Source organism: Bufo bufo, chromosome 4 (genome assembly GCF_905171765.1).
Source record: "Bufo bufo chromosome 4, aBufBuf1.1, whole genome shotgun sequence".
NCBI classification, from domain to species: domain Eukaryota; kingdom Metazoa; phylum Chordata; class Amphibia; order Anura; family Bufonidae; genus Bufo; species Bufo bufo.
The window spans coordinates 53,848,956-53,862,882 of record NC_053392.1 but is presented as its reverse complement, the minus strand read 5'-3'; the positions used below and the strand labels follow the sequence as shown (position 1 = coordinate 53,862,882).

Below are 13,927 nucleotides of genomic sequence, written 5' to 3'. Positions count from 1 at the left end.
ACAATGACGGGGGCGGCGCTATCTCAGCTCCCTGTCATTGCACCTGTTACTTAAAAAAAATTCACTTTGTGATGAAGTAGTTTTCCACAAAGCTAATTTCTTTGTGGAATTCGGCGAATCAGCCTCATCAAACTTTTAAAAAATGTTCTCATCTCTATATACAGTAGATATAGAAAGTCTATAGACCCCTGTTAAAATGTCAGGTTTCTGTGATGTAAAAAAATGAGACAAAGATAAATCATTTCAGAACTTTTTCCACCTTTTACTGTGACCTATAAACTGTACAACTCAATTAAAGAACAAACTGAAATCTTTTAGGTAGAGGGAAGAAAAAATATAAAAATAAAATAATATGGTTGCATAAGTGTGCACATTCTTAAAATAATACTTTGTTGAAGCACCTTTTGATTTTATTACAGCACTCAGTCTTTTTGGGTATGAGTCTATCAGCATGGCACATTTTAACTTGACAAGATTTGCCCACTCTTTTTTGCAAAAACACTCCAAATCTGTCAGAATGCGAGGGCATCTCCTGTGTACAGCCCTCTTCAGATCACCCCACAGATTTTCTATTGGATTCAGGTCTGGGCTCTGGCTGGGCCATTCCAAAACTTTAATCTTCTTCTGGTGAAGCCATTCCTATGTTGATTTGGATGTATGCTTTGGGTCGTTGTCATGCTGAAAGATGAAGTCCCTCTTCATGTTCGGCTTTCTAGCACAAGCCCGAACGTTTTGTGCCAATATTGACTGGTATTTGGAACTGGTCATAATTCCCTCTAGCTTAACTAAGGCCCCAGTTCCAGCTGAAGAAAAACAGCCCCAAATCATGATGCTGCCACCACCATGCTTCACTGTGGGTATGGTGTTCTTTTGGTGATGTGCAATGTTGTTTTTGCACCAAACATATCTTTTGGAATTATGGCCAAAAAGTTCAACCTTGGTTTCATCAGACCATAACACCTTTTCCCACATGCTTTTTGGAGACTTTAGATGTGTTTTTGCAAAATGTAGCCTGGCTTGGATGTTTTTCTTCGTAAGAAAAGGCTTTCGTCTTGCCACTCTACCGCATAGCCCAGACATATGAAGAATACAGGAGATTGTTGTCACATGTACCACACAGCCAGTACTTGCCAGATATTCCTGCAGCTCATTTAATGTTGCTGTAGGCCTCTTGGTAGCCTCCCAGACCAGTTTTCTTCTTGTCTTTTCATCAACTTTGGAGGGACATCCTGTTCTTGGTAATGTCAGTGTTGTGCCATATTTTCTCCACTTGATGATGACTGTCTTCATTGTGTTCCATGGTATATCTAATGCCTTGGAAATTATTTTGTACCCTTCTCCTGACTGATACCTTTTAACAATGAGATGGAAAGGTGGAAAAAGTTCTGAAATGATTTATCTTTGTCTCATTTTTTTACATCACAGAAACCTGACATTTTACCAGGGGTGTTTAGACTTTTTATATCCACTGTATAACGTGTATTTCATATTTTTCAAGAAAGTCAGCCAGACGCCTCTTGAACTTGTCTAATGAGTCAACCATCACAACATCTTGTGGCAGAGAGTTCCCTAGTCGTACTGATCTTAGAAAAGTGTCACCAAATATGAAAAATAAAATAAAAAAATATATATATATACACTCACCTAAAGAATTATTAGGAACACCTGTTCTATTTATCATTAATGCAATTATCTAGTCAACCAATCACATGGCAGTTGCTTCAATGCATTTAGGGGTGTGGTCCTGGTCAAGACAATCTCCTGAACTCCAAACTGAATGTCAGAATGGGAAAGAAAGGTGATTTAAGCAATTTTGAGCGTGGCATGGTTGTTGGTGCCAGACGGGCCGGTCTGAGTATTTCACAATCTGCTCAGTTACTGGGATTTTCACGCACAACCATTTCTAGGGTTTACAAAGAATGGTGTGAAAAGGTAAAAACATCCAGTATGCGGCAGTCCTGTGGGCAAAAATGCCTTGTGGATGCTAGAGGTCAGAGGAGAATGGGCCGACTGATTCAAGCTGATAGAAGAGCAACGTTGACTGAAATAATCACTCGTTACAACCGAGGTATGCAGCAAAGCATTTGTGAAGCCACAACATGCACAACCTTGAGGCGGATGGGCTACAACAGCAGAAGACCCCACCAGGTACCACTCATCTCCACTACAAATAGGAAAAAGAGGCTACAATTTGAGCATCTTTGGGATGTGGTTGAACGGGAGCTTCCTGCCCTTGATGTGCATCCCTCAAATCTCCATCAACTGCAAGATGCTATCCTATCAATATGGGCCAACATTTCTAAAGAATGCTATCAGCACCTTGTTGAATCAATGACACGTAGAATTAAGGCAGTTCTGAAGGCAAAAGGGGGTCCAACACCGTATTAGTATGGTGTTCCTAATAATTCTTTAGGTGAGTGTATATGTGTATATATATATATATATATATTGTATTTTGTTAACATATAAAAAACAAGAGAAGGAGCATAATTAATTCTAATGAAAAATGGCTGAGAGAAACCATGGCTAGGTCCAAAGAGAGTTAGCCCAAAGAATTACAAGCCTAACAACTAAGGACTCCTTTACACGTCTGTTTCCACAATGACATCCATGATAAGATGGTCAGTGGTGCATCCATTAAGATGTCTGTGAAGAATCTACAGTGGGGGAAATAATTATTTGACCCCTCACTGATTTTGTAAGTTTGTCCAATGACAAAGAAATGAAAAGTCTCAGAACAGTATCATTTCAATGGTAGGTTTATTGTAACAGTGGCAGATAGCACATCAAAAGGAAAATCGAAAAAATAACTTTAAATAAAAGATAGCAACTGATTTGCATTTCATTGAGTGAAATAAGTATTTGAACCCTCTAACAAAAAAAAACTTAATACTTGGTGGAAAAACCCTTGTTTGCAAGCACAGAGGTCAAACGTTTCTTGTAATTGATGACCAAGTTTGCGCACATTTTAGGAGGAATGTTGGTCCACTCCTCTTTGCAGATCATCTCTAAATCCCTAAGGTTTCGAGGCTGTCTCTGTGCAACTCTGAGCTTGAGCTCCCTCCATAGGTTTTCGATTGGATTAAGGTCCGGAGACTGACTAGGCCACTCCATGACCTTTATGTGCTTCTTCTTGAGCCACTCCTTTGTTGCCTTTGCTGTATGTTTTGGGTCATTGTCGTGCTGGAACACCCATCCACGACCCATTTTCAGTTTCCTGGCAGAGGGAAGGAGGTTGTCGCTCAGGATTTCACGATACATGGCTCCGTCCATTTTCCCGTTTATGCGAATAAGTTGTCCTGTGCCCTTAGCAGAAAAACACCCCCAAAGCAAAATGTTTCCACCCCCATGCTTGACGGTGGGGACGGTGTTTTGGGGGTCATAGGCAGCATTTTTCTTCCTCCAAACACAGCGAGTTAAGTTAATGCCAAAGAGCTCTATTTTGGTCTCATCAGACCACAGCACCTTCTCCCAGTCACTCTCTGAATCATTCAGGTGTTCATTGGCAAACTTCAGACGGGCCTGCACATGTGCCTTCCTGAGCAGGGGGACCTTGCGAGCCCTGCAGGATTTTAATCCATTGCGGTGTAATGTGTTTCCAATGGTTTTCTTGGTGACTGTGGTCCCTGCTAATTTGAGGTCATTAACTAACTCCTCCCGTGTAGTTCTAGGATGCTTTTTCACCTTTCTCAGAACCATTGACACCCCACGAGGTGAGATCTTGCGTGGAGCCCCAGAGCGAGGTCGATTGATGGTCATTTTGTGCTCCTTCCATTTTCGAACAATCGCACCAACAGTTGTCACCTTCTCTCCCAGCTTCTTGCTAATGGTTTTGTAGCCCATTCCAGCCTTGTGCAGGTCTACAATTTTGTCTCTGACATCCTTGGACAGCTCTTTGGTCTTTCCCATGTTGGAGAGTTTGGAGTCTGCTTGATTGATTGATTCTGTGGACAGGTGTCTTTTATACAGGTGACTAGTTAAGACAGGTGTCCTTAATGAGGGTGACTAATTGAGTAGAAGTGTCTAACCACTCTGTGGGAGCCAGAACTCTTAATGGTTGGTAGGGGTTCAAATACTTATTTCACTCAATGAAATGCAAATCAGTTGCTATCTTTTATTTAAAGTTATTTTTTCGATTTTCCTTTTGATGTGCTATCTGCCACTGTTACAATAAACCTACCATTGAAATGATACTGTTCTGAGACTTTTCATTTCTTTGTCATTGGACAAACTTACAAAATCAGTGAGGGGTCAAATAATTATTTCCCCCACTGTATGTTTGAGCCATGTGTCCGTTTTTTGCACTCTGTGTGTCATCCATATTCCATGGACACTGCTAGTCTGAAAATTGATTTCTAGAGCATCTCCTAGCAACAATCCGTGAAAACCATGGACCAAACACAGATGGCTACCATGTTGTGTCTGTGGTTTTCATGGACTCGTGAACTATAATGTGCATGATTTCGATTCTCTCCGAATTTCCTCATGCTTCGTGGTAACAAATTGCATTTTTTCCTAAAATGGCTGCTGCACATGTGAGGACATGGAGCAAGGAACTCTGGGAAGGCAGGATCAACCATAATGCCATGCATGCAGCCAATCAGCAGCCAGCTAGCCCTGTTATGTCACAGCCCTATAAATAGCCTCAGCCATCTTGGATTCTGCAATTTCACAGTGTACTTAGTGCAGGGAGAGATGTCATCAGGTGCTAGGGACAGTGCTAGGAAAAACGTCATTGTGCTAAAAAAATTATTTACAAGTTCAGGGAAAGATTATTCAAGGTGTAGGGAAAGGATAGGAGTAGAGTTGAGCGAACACCCGGATGTTCGGGTTCGAGAAGTTCGGCCGAACTTCCCGGAAATGTTCGGGTTCGGGATCCGAACCCGACCCGAACTTCGTCCCGAACCCCATTGAAGTCAATGGGGACCCGAACTTTTCGGCACTAAAAAGGCTGTAAAACAGCCCAGGAAAGAGCTAGAGGGCTGCAAAAGGCAGCAACATGTAGGTAAATCCCCTGCAAACAAATGTGGATAGGGAAATGAATTAAAATAAAAATAAAATATATAAAAATAAACCAATATCAATTGGAGAGAGGTCCCATAGCAGAGAATCTGGCTTCACGTCACCCACCACTGTAACAGTCCATTGTCATATATTTAGGCCCTGGCACCCAGGCAGAGGAGACAGGTCCCGTAACAGAGAATCTGGCTTCATGTCAGCAGAGAATCAGTCTGCATGTCATAGCAGAGAATCAGGCTTTACGTCACCCAACACTGGAACAGTCCATTGTCAGATATTTAGGCCCAGGCACCCAGGCAGAGGAGAGAGGTCCCGTAACAAAGAATCTGGCTTCATGCCAGCAGAGAATCAGTCTGCATGTCATAGCAGAGAATCAGGCTTCATGTCACACACCACTGGAACAGGCCACTGTCACATATTTAGGCCCAGCCACCAAGGCAGAGGAGAGAGGTACCATAACAGAGATTCAGGCTTCATGTCAGCAGAGAATCAGTCTTCAAGTCATAGCAGAGAATCAGGCATCACGTCACCCACCACTGGAACAGGCCACTGTCACATATTTAGGCCCAGGCACCCAGGCAGAGGAGAGAGGTCCCATAACAGAGAATCTGGCTTCATGTCAGCACAGAATCAGTCTTCATGTCATAGCAGAGAATCAGGCTTCACGTCACCCACCACTGGAACAGGCCACTGTCACATATTTAGGCCCAGGCACCCAGGCAGAGGAGAGAGGTCGCGTAACAGAGAATCTGGCTTCATGTCAGCACAGAATCAGTCTTCATGTTATAGCAGAGAATCAGGCTTCACGTCACCCACCACTGGAACAGGCCACTGTCACACATTTAGGCCCCGGCACCCAGACAGAAGAGAGGTTCATTCAACTTTGGGTTGCCCCGCAATATAATGGTAAAATTAAAATAAAAATAGGATTGAATGAGGAAGTGCCCTGGAGTACAATAATATATTGTTAAGGGGAGGTAGTTAATGTCTAATCTGCACAAGGGATGGACAGGTCCTGTGGGATCCATGCCTGGTTCATTTTTATGAACGTCAGCTTGTCCACATTGGCTGTAGACAGGCGGCTGCGTTTGTCTGTAATGACGCCCCCTGCCGTGCTGAATACACGTTCAGACAAAACGCTGGCCGCCGGGCAGGCCAGCACCTCCAAGGCATAAAAGGCTAGCTCTGGCCACGTGGACAATTTGGAGACCCAGAAGTTGAATGGGGCCGAACCATCAGTCAGTACGTGGAGGGGTGTGCACAGGTACTGTTCCACCATGTTAGTGAAATGTTGCCTCCTGCTAACACGTTCCGTATCAGGTGGTGGTGCAGTTAGCTGTGGCGTGGTGACAAAACTTTTCCACATCTCTGCCATGCTAACCCTGCCCTCAGAGGAACTGGGCGTGACACAGCTGCGTTGGCGACCTCTTGCTCCTCCTCTGCCTTCGCCTTGGGCTTCCACTGGTTCCCCTGTGACATTTGGGAATGCTCTCAGTAGCGCGTCTACCAACGTGCGCTTGTACTCGCGCATCTTCCTATCACGCTCCAGTGTAGGAAGTAAGGTGGGCACATTGTCTTTGTACCGGGGATCCAGCAGGGTGGCAACCCAGTAGTCCGCACACATTTAAATGTGGGCAACTCTGCTGTCGTTGCGCAGGCACTGCAGCATGTAGTCGCTCATGTGTGCCAGGCTGCCCAGAGGTAAGGACAAGCTGTCCTCTGTGGGAGGCGTATCGTCATCGTCCTGTGTTTCCCCCCAGCCACGCACCAGTGATGGGCCCGAGCTGCTTTGGGTGCCACCCCGCTGTGAACATGCTTCATCCTCATCCTCCTCCACCTCCTCCTCATCCTCGTCCTCCTCGTCCTCCAGTAGTGGGCCCTGTCTGGCCACATTTGTACCTGGCCTCTGGTGTTGCAAAAAAACTCCCTCTGATTCACTTCGAAGAGAATGGCCTGAAAGTGCTAAAAATGACCCCTCTTCCCCCTCTTCCTCCTGGGCCACCTCCTCTTCCATCATCGCCCTAAGTGTTTTCTCAAGGAGACATAGAAGTGGTATTGTAATGCTGATAACGGCGTCATCGCCACTAGCCATGTTGGTGGAGTACTCGAAACAGCGCAACAGGGCACACAGGTCTCGCATGGAGGCCCAGTCATTGGTGGTGAAGTGGTGCTGTTCCGCAGTGCGACTGACCCGTGCGTGCTGCAGCTGAAACTCCACTATGGCCTGCTGCTGCTCGCACAGTCTTTCCAGCATGTGCAAGGTGGAGTTCCACCTGGTGGGCACATCGCATATGAGGCGGTGAGCAGGAAGGCCGAAGTTACGCTGTAGCGCAGACAGGCGTGCGGCAGCAGGGTGTGAACGCCGGAAGCGCGAACAGACGGCCCGCACTTTATGCAGCAGCTCTGACATGTCGGGGTAGTTGCGAATGAACTTCTGCACCACCAAATTCAGCACATGCGCCAGGCAAGGGATGTGCGTCAAACCGGCTAGTCCCAGAGCTGCAACAAGATTTCGCCCATTATCGCACACCACCAGGCCAGGCTTGAGGCTCACCGGCAGCAACCACTCATCGGTCTGTTGTTCTATACCCCACCACAACTCCTGTGCGGTGTGGGGCCTGTCGCCAAAACATATGAGTTTCAGAATGGCCTGCTGACGTTTACCCCGTGCTGTGCTGAAGTTGGTGGTGAAGGTGTGTGGCTGACTGGATGAGCAGGTGGAAGAAGAGGAGGAGGAAGCTGAGTAGGAGGAGGAGGAGACAGGAGGCAAAGAATGTTGCCCTGCGATCCTTGGCGGCGGAAGGACGTGCGCCAAACAGCTCTCCGCCTGGGGCCCAGCCGCCACTACATTTACCCAGTGTGCAGTTAGGGAGATATAGCGTCCCTGGCCGTGCTTACTGGTCCACGTATCTGTGGTTAGGTGGACCTTGCCACAGATGGCGTTGCGCAGTGCACACTTGATTTTTATCGGACACTTGGTTGTGCAGGGAAGGCACGGCTCTCTTGGAGAAGTAGTGCCGGCTGGGAACAACATACTGTGGGACAGCAAGCGACATGAGCTGTTTGAAGCTGTCTGTGTCCACCAGCCTAAATGACAGCATTTCATAGGCCAGTAGTTTAGAAATGCTGGCATTCAGGGCCAGGGATCGAGGGTGGCTAGGTGGGAATTTACGCTTTCTCTCAAATGTTTGTGAGATGGAGAGCTAAACGCTGCCGTGTGACATGGTTGCGATGCTTGGTGACGCAGGTGGTGGTGTTGGTGGTACATCCCATGTTTTCTGGGCGGCAGGTGCCAACGTTCCTCCAGAGGCGGAGGAAGAGGCCGAAGCGGCGGCAGCAGCAGAAGAGGCCGAGGCGGCAGCAGCAGAAGAGGTAGCAGGGGGAGCCTGAGTGACTTCTTTGTTTTTAAGGTGTTTACTCCACTGCAGTTCATGCTTTGCATGCAGGTGCCTGGTCATGCAGGTTGTGCTTAGGTTCAGAACGTTAATGCCTCGCTTCAGGCTCTGATGGCACAGCGTGCAAACCACTCGGGTCTTGTAGTCAGCACATTGTTTAAAGAAGTGCCATGCCAGGGAACTCCTTGAAGCTGCCTTTAGGGTGCTCGGTCCCAGATGGCGGCGGTCAGTAGCAGGCGGAGTCTCTTGGCGGCGGGTGTTCTGATTTTGCCCACTGCTCCCTCTTTGTCTTTTGCTACGCTGTTGGCTCGGTCTCACCACTGCCTCTTCCTCCGAACTGTGAAAGTCAGTGGCACGACCTTCATTCCATGTGGGGTCTAGGACCTCATCGTCCCCTGCATCGTCTTCCAACTAGTCTTGATCCCTGACCTCCTGTTCAGTCTGCACACTGCAGAAAGACGCAGCAGTTGGCACCTGTGTTTCGTCATCATCAGAGACGTGCTGAGGTGGTATTCCCATGTCCTCATCATCAGGAAACATAAGTGGTTGTGCGTTAGTGCATTCTATCTCTTCCACCCCTGGGGAAGGGCTAGGTGGATGCCCTTGGGAAACCCTGGCAGCAGAGTCTTCAAACAGCATAAGAGACTGCTGCATAACTTGAGGCTCAGACAGTTTCCCTGATATGCATGGGGGTGATGTGACAGACTGATGGGCTTGGTTTTCATGCGCCATCTGTGCGCTTTCTGCAGAAGACTGGGTGGGAGATAATGTGAACGTGCTGGATGCACTGTCGGCCACCCAATTGACTAATGCCTGTACCTGCTCAGGCCTTACCATCCTTAGAACGGCATTGGGCCCCACCAAATATCCCTGTAAATTCTGGCGGCTACTGGGACCTGAGGTAGTTGGTACACTAGGACGTGTGGCTGTGGCAGAACGGCCACGTCCTTTCCCAGCACCAGAGGGTCCACCAACACCACCACCACCATGTCCGCGTCTCTTACTAGTTGTTTTCCTCATTGTTACCGTTCACCACAATAAGAAAAATATTATTCGGGTCAATGTATTGAATTAAAATTCAGGCCTTTTTTTACAGACACCTAACACTGTCTGGCTATCTATTTAGGTACCGTATTACACTAATACAGGCACACAAGTAATGACAGATTTGGTTGAATATAAATGTGAGGCCTATTTTTTACGCGCTGTGTGACAGATATACCTTTAATCACAGAATTAGACTTGTATCTGCACTGTAGCGTGTGTGTTAAGTTTTTCAGAATGACACTATCAGCACCTTGAATCTAAGGGCTCTTTCACACCTGCGTTATTGTCTTCCGGCATAGAGTTCCGTCGTCGGGACTCTATGCCGGAAGAATACTGATCAGGATTATCCTAATGCATTCTGAATGGAGAGAAATCCGTTCAGGATGCATCAGGATGTCTTCAGTTCCGGTACGGAACGTTTTTTGGCCGGAGAAAATACCGCAGCATGCTGCGCTTTTTGCTCCGGCCAAAAATCCTGAAGACTTGCCGCAAGGCCGGATCCGGGATCAATGCCCATTGAAAGGCATTGATCCGGATCCGGCCTTAAGCTAAACGTCGTTTCGGCGCATTGCCGGAGCCGACATTTAGCTTTTTCAGAGTGGTTACCATGGCTGCCGGGACGCTAAAGTCCTGACAGCCATGGTAAGTGTAGCGAGGGAGCAGTGTACTTACCGTCCGTGCGGCTCCCCGGGCGCTCCAGAGTGACGTCAGGGCGCCCCAAGCGCATGGATCACGTGATCACATGGATCACGTCATCCATGCGCATGGGGCGCTCTGACGTCATTCTGGAGCGCCCGGGGAGCCGCACGGACTGTAAGTATACCGCTCCCCCGCTCCCCGCTCCTACTATGGCAACCAGGACTTTAATAGCGTCCTGGGTGCCATAGTAACACTGAAAGCATTTGGAAGACGGTTCCGTCTTCAAATGCTTTCAGTACACTTGCGTTGTTACGGATCCGGCAGGCACCTCCGGCAACGGAAGTGCATGCCGGATCCCAACAACGCAAGTGTGAAAGAGGCCTAAGATATCCTTTTTGGGATAGATTTAAAGTAGGCCTGATATAGCAGAAACTACTAATTTTGAGAATGGCAAATTTGGGAATAGTTTTTCAACCCAGAACAAAAACTGTGCTTTTACGGTCACTACAAATAATTTGACCAGCTAAAACAGTACAGATTTGGTTGAATAGAAATGTCAGGCCTATTTTTTACGCGCTGTGTGACAGATATACCTTTAATCACAGAATTAGACTTGTATCTGCACTGTAGCGTGTGTGTTAAGTTTTTCAGAATGACACTATCAGCACCTTCAATCTAAGATATCCTTTTTGGGATAGATTTAAAGTAGGCCTGATATAGCAGAAACTACTAATTTTGAGAATGGCAAATTTGGGAATAGTTTTTCAACCCAGAACAAAAACTGTGCTTTTACGGTCACTAAATATAACTTGACCAGTTAAAACTGTACTGATTTGGAGGAATAGAAATGTCAGGCCTATTTTTTAGGCGCTGGGTGACAGGCTCAACTTGCCCCTGATGTAGTATATGGCTAAAAAATAACCACACTATTGATGGTTAAATGCACTTGGGTGACACAGGCTCAGCCTGCACCTAATGTAGTATATGGCCAAAAAATAACCACACTATTGATGGTTAAATGCACTTGATGAAAGCTTGACCCTGATGTAGGATATAGCAAAAAATAACCACATTATTGATGGTTAAATGCACTTGGGTGACACAGGCTCAGCCTGCACCTGATGTAGTATATGGCTAAAAAATAACCACACTATTGATGGTTAAATGCACTTGGGTGACACAGGCTCAGCCTGCACCTGATGTAGGATATAGCAAAAAATAACCACACTTTTGATGGTTAAATGCACTTGGTGGTAGTCTGTGCTGGTGCACCACAAGCCACAAAATGGCCGCAGATCACCCCAGAAAAAAGTGATATAAAAACGCTCTGGGCAGCCTAAAAAAAGTGAGCAATTCAATATCAGCACTTTAATGATCCACAGCTGGAGATCGATCACTGAATTAAGTCTTTTAGAGGAGTTAATCTGCCTAATCTCGCCCTAACGTCGCAGCAGCAACCTCTCCCTACGCTTGTATCAGCAGAGTGACGTGCAGCGCTACGTGACCCAAGCTTATATAGAGGCTGGGTCACATGCTGCACTGGCCAATCACAGCCATGCCAATAGTAGGCAAGGCTGTGATGGCCTCTTGGGGCAAGTAGTATGACGCTTGTTGATTGGCTGCTTTGCAGCCTTTCAAAAAGCGCCAAGAAAGCGCCGAACACCGAACCCGAACCCGGACTTTTACGAAAATGTTCGGGTTCGGGTCCGTGTCACGGACACCCCAAAATTCGGTACGAAACCGAACTATACAGTTCGGGTTCGCTCATCCCTAATAGGGAGGAATCATTCCACAGCGTTTATTTAGAACAGGGTTCAGTAGGGGAGGTTACAGCCTGGGTAATAGGAACAATCCTATTACACCTTGCTGCACTGATTGGGGATCCAAATTGCCATTATACAGCTCTGTAATTCCAGCAAACCTTGTTATTGGGGTGCAAGTGCTGTTTGATACAGCCATTAACAGGGTTTATTACAAGGAAAAATTTCTATGTCTTATTTGCCCTTGTGCAGTGCAGTTATATGTTCTAAAGCAGGGATGGCCAACCTGAGGCTCTCCAGCTGTTGCAAAACTACAACTCCCAGCATGCCCAGACTGCCTACAGCTACCAGCCTACAGCACGGCATGGTGGGAGTTGTATTTTTACAACAGCTGGAGAGCCGCAGGTTGGCCATCCCTGTTCTAAAGCATTTTTTGGCTTGTATTAGTGGAAAAAAAGAGCTTATTAGCCGTGGTGTGATGAAGTGCGAAAATTACAGCCCTTTTTGTCATGTATTAGTGGCAAAAGAAAAATATATTTGCCGTTCAGCAGTGCAGTTATATGTTCTAAAGCCTTTTGTGGCGTGTATACCGTAAGTGGAAAAAAATAAGGGCCTATTTTCCATTCAGCGGTGCAGTTATATGCTCTAAAGCCCTTTTTGTTGTGTATTAGTGGCAAAATTAAAATATATTTGCCGTTCAGCGGTGCAGTTTTATGTTCTAAATCTTTTTGCCATGTATTAGTGGCAAAAGTAAAATATATTTGCCATTCAGCGGTGCAGTTATATGTTCTAAAGCCCTTTTTAGCATGTAATAGTTACAAAAGAAAAATATATTTGACGCTCAGCGGTGCAGTTATATCCACAAGTAGTTGCAGGGACCGCGCTGATACCAGCAGTAATAGACACAATGCAGACTTCAACACACGCTCCAGCAGGCAGCTGTTATAAATCCACTCCTATGGACGCCTCCTGCAGCGTCTTGATACCAACCGAAAACTTCAATATACAGCACCAATTCCTTCACAAGACAAAGAGACACATAGCGCAATACCCAAGTGGTAAAAGTAAGTATCCAATTTATTGTACTTACAAAGTCCATGTGATAAAAGACATTTCATAAAATCACACCCGACCCGGGTTTCGCCTTCGTCGACCACTGACGAAGCCTAAGGTTCTGTAGACATCTATGTGGAGTGCGCTTCTTCTTGGCGCTAACATCGACCTGTAAGGCTGAGTTCATACTTGAGTTATTTTGTCATTTTTGGCCCTGTGACTGCCCAAATAAGTGAAGTGTGCAGTGATTCTAAGAGCGACGCCTGTCATCTGCATGTCATACGGACTCACAGTATTATTTCACTACCACAGCAGACTCCCTATGCTTGTTACTGCAAGGCACAGTGTTCTACACCACTATAAAGGCTCTCTGTAGCCAGGACATAGCTGTTTTTTTAACGCAATTCGCCACGAATAAATTCGTATCAAAGCAATTTTTTTTTTTACATTTGGCGAACCGGCGGAATAACATTTTTTAAAAATCCGCTCATCTCTAGTGTTCACCACTGATATGTGAATACATACATTAAAGTCAATGGAGCCATGGAGACCACAGACAGCACACATCTGCGATTTACCAGTGTGTGAAAGAGGTCTGAGGTGGACAAGGTAACATAACCACACCTAGCCAATAGCAGGTGAATTTCCTGAATAGTACAAAATGTACATTATGGAGTGCAAAGCCGATCAGAACCAACCCATTAAACAATTCCGTTGAACTCAAGTGATTCAATATTTTAATTGAATCCATTCCACTGTAAATATATAATATTCATTAAAAACAACTAACTAAAATAATAATCATAAATGTGTCTTAAGTAAATACATCAATCATATCTTCATCACATGCTGCATTTGGAACCTCCATGCCAGATTTCATAAAAAAAGCAGGACAAAATAATGCAGTACGCTGTACTATGTTGCCCTGTAAAGCACTGACCACACTAATGGAAGCCTGACTAGTCAGTGGAGTCCTTCAGCCATCACTGGTTTCTGTCATGTGAAAGATCCTAT

The 13,927-nt window shown here is 46.0% G+C and overlaps 1 protein-coding gene across 1 annotated transcript in view; it reads left to right on the top strand.

Annotated features, from left to right (window-relative positions):
- The window catches only part of LOC120999913 (cytochrome P450 2C15-like), a 166,500-nt gene that overhangs the window by 149,661 nt on the left and 2,912 nt on the right, over positions 1-13,927 (top strand). The gene's annotated exons all lie outside the window — the stretch shown is intronic.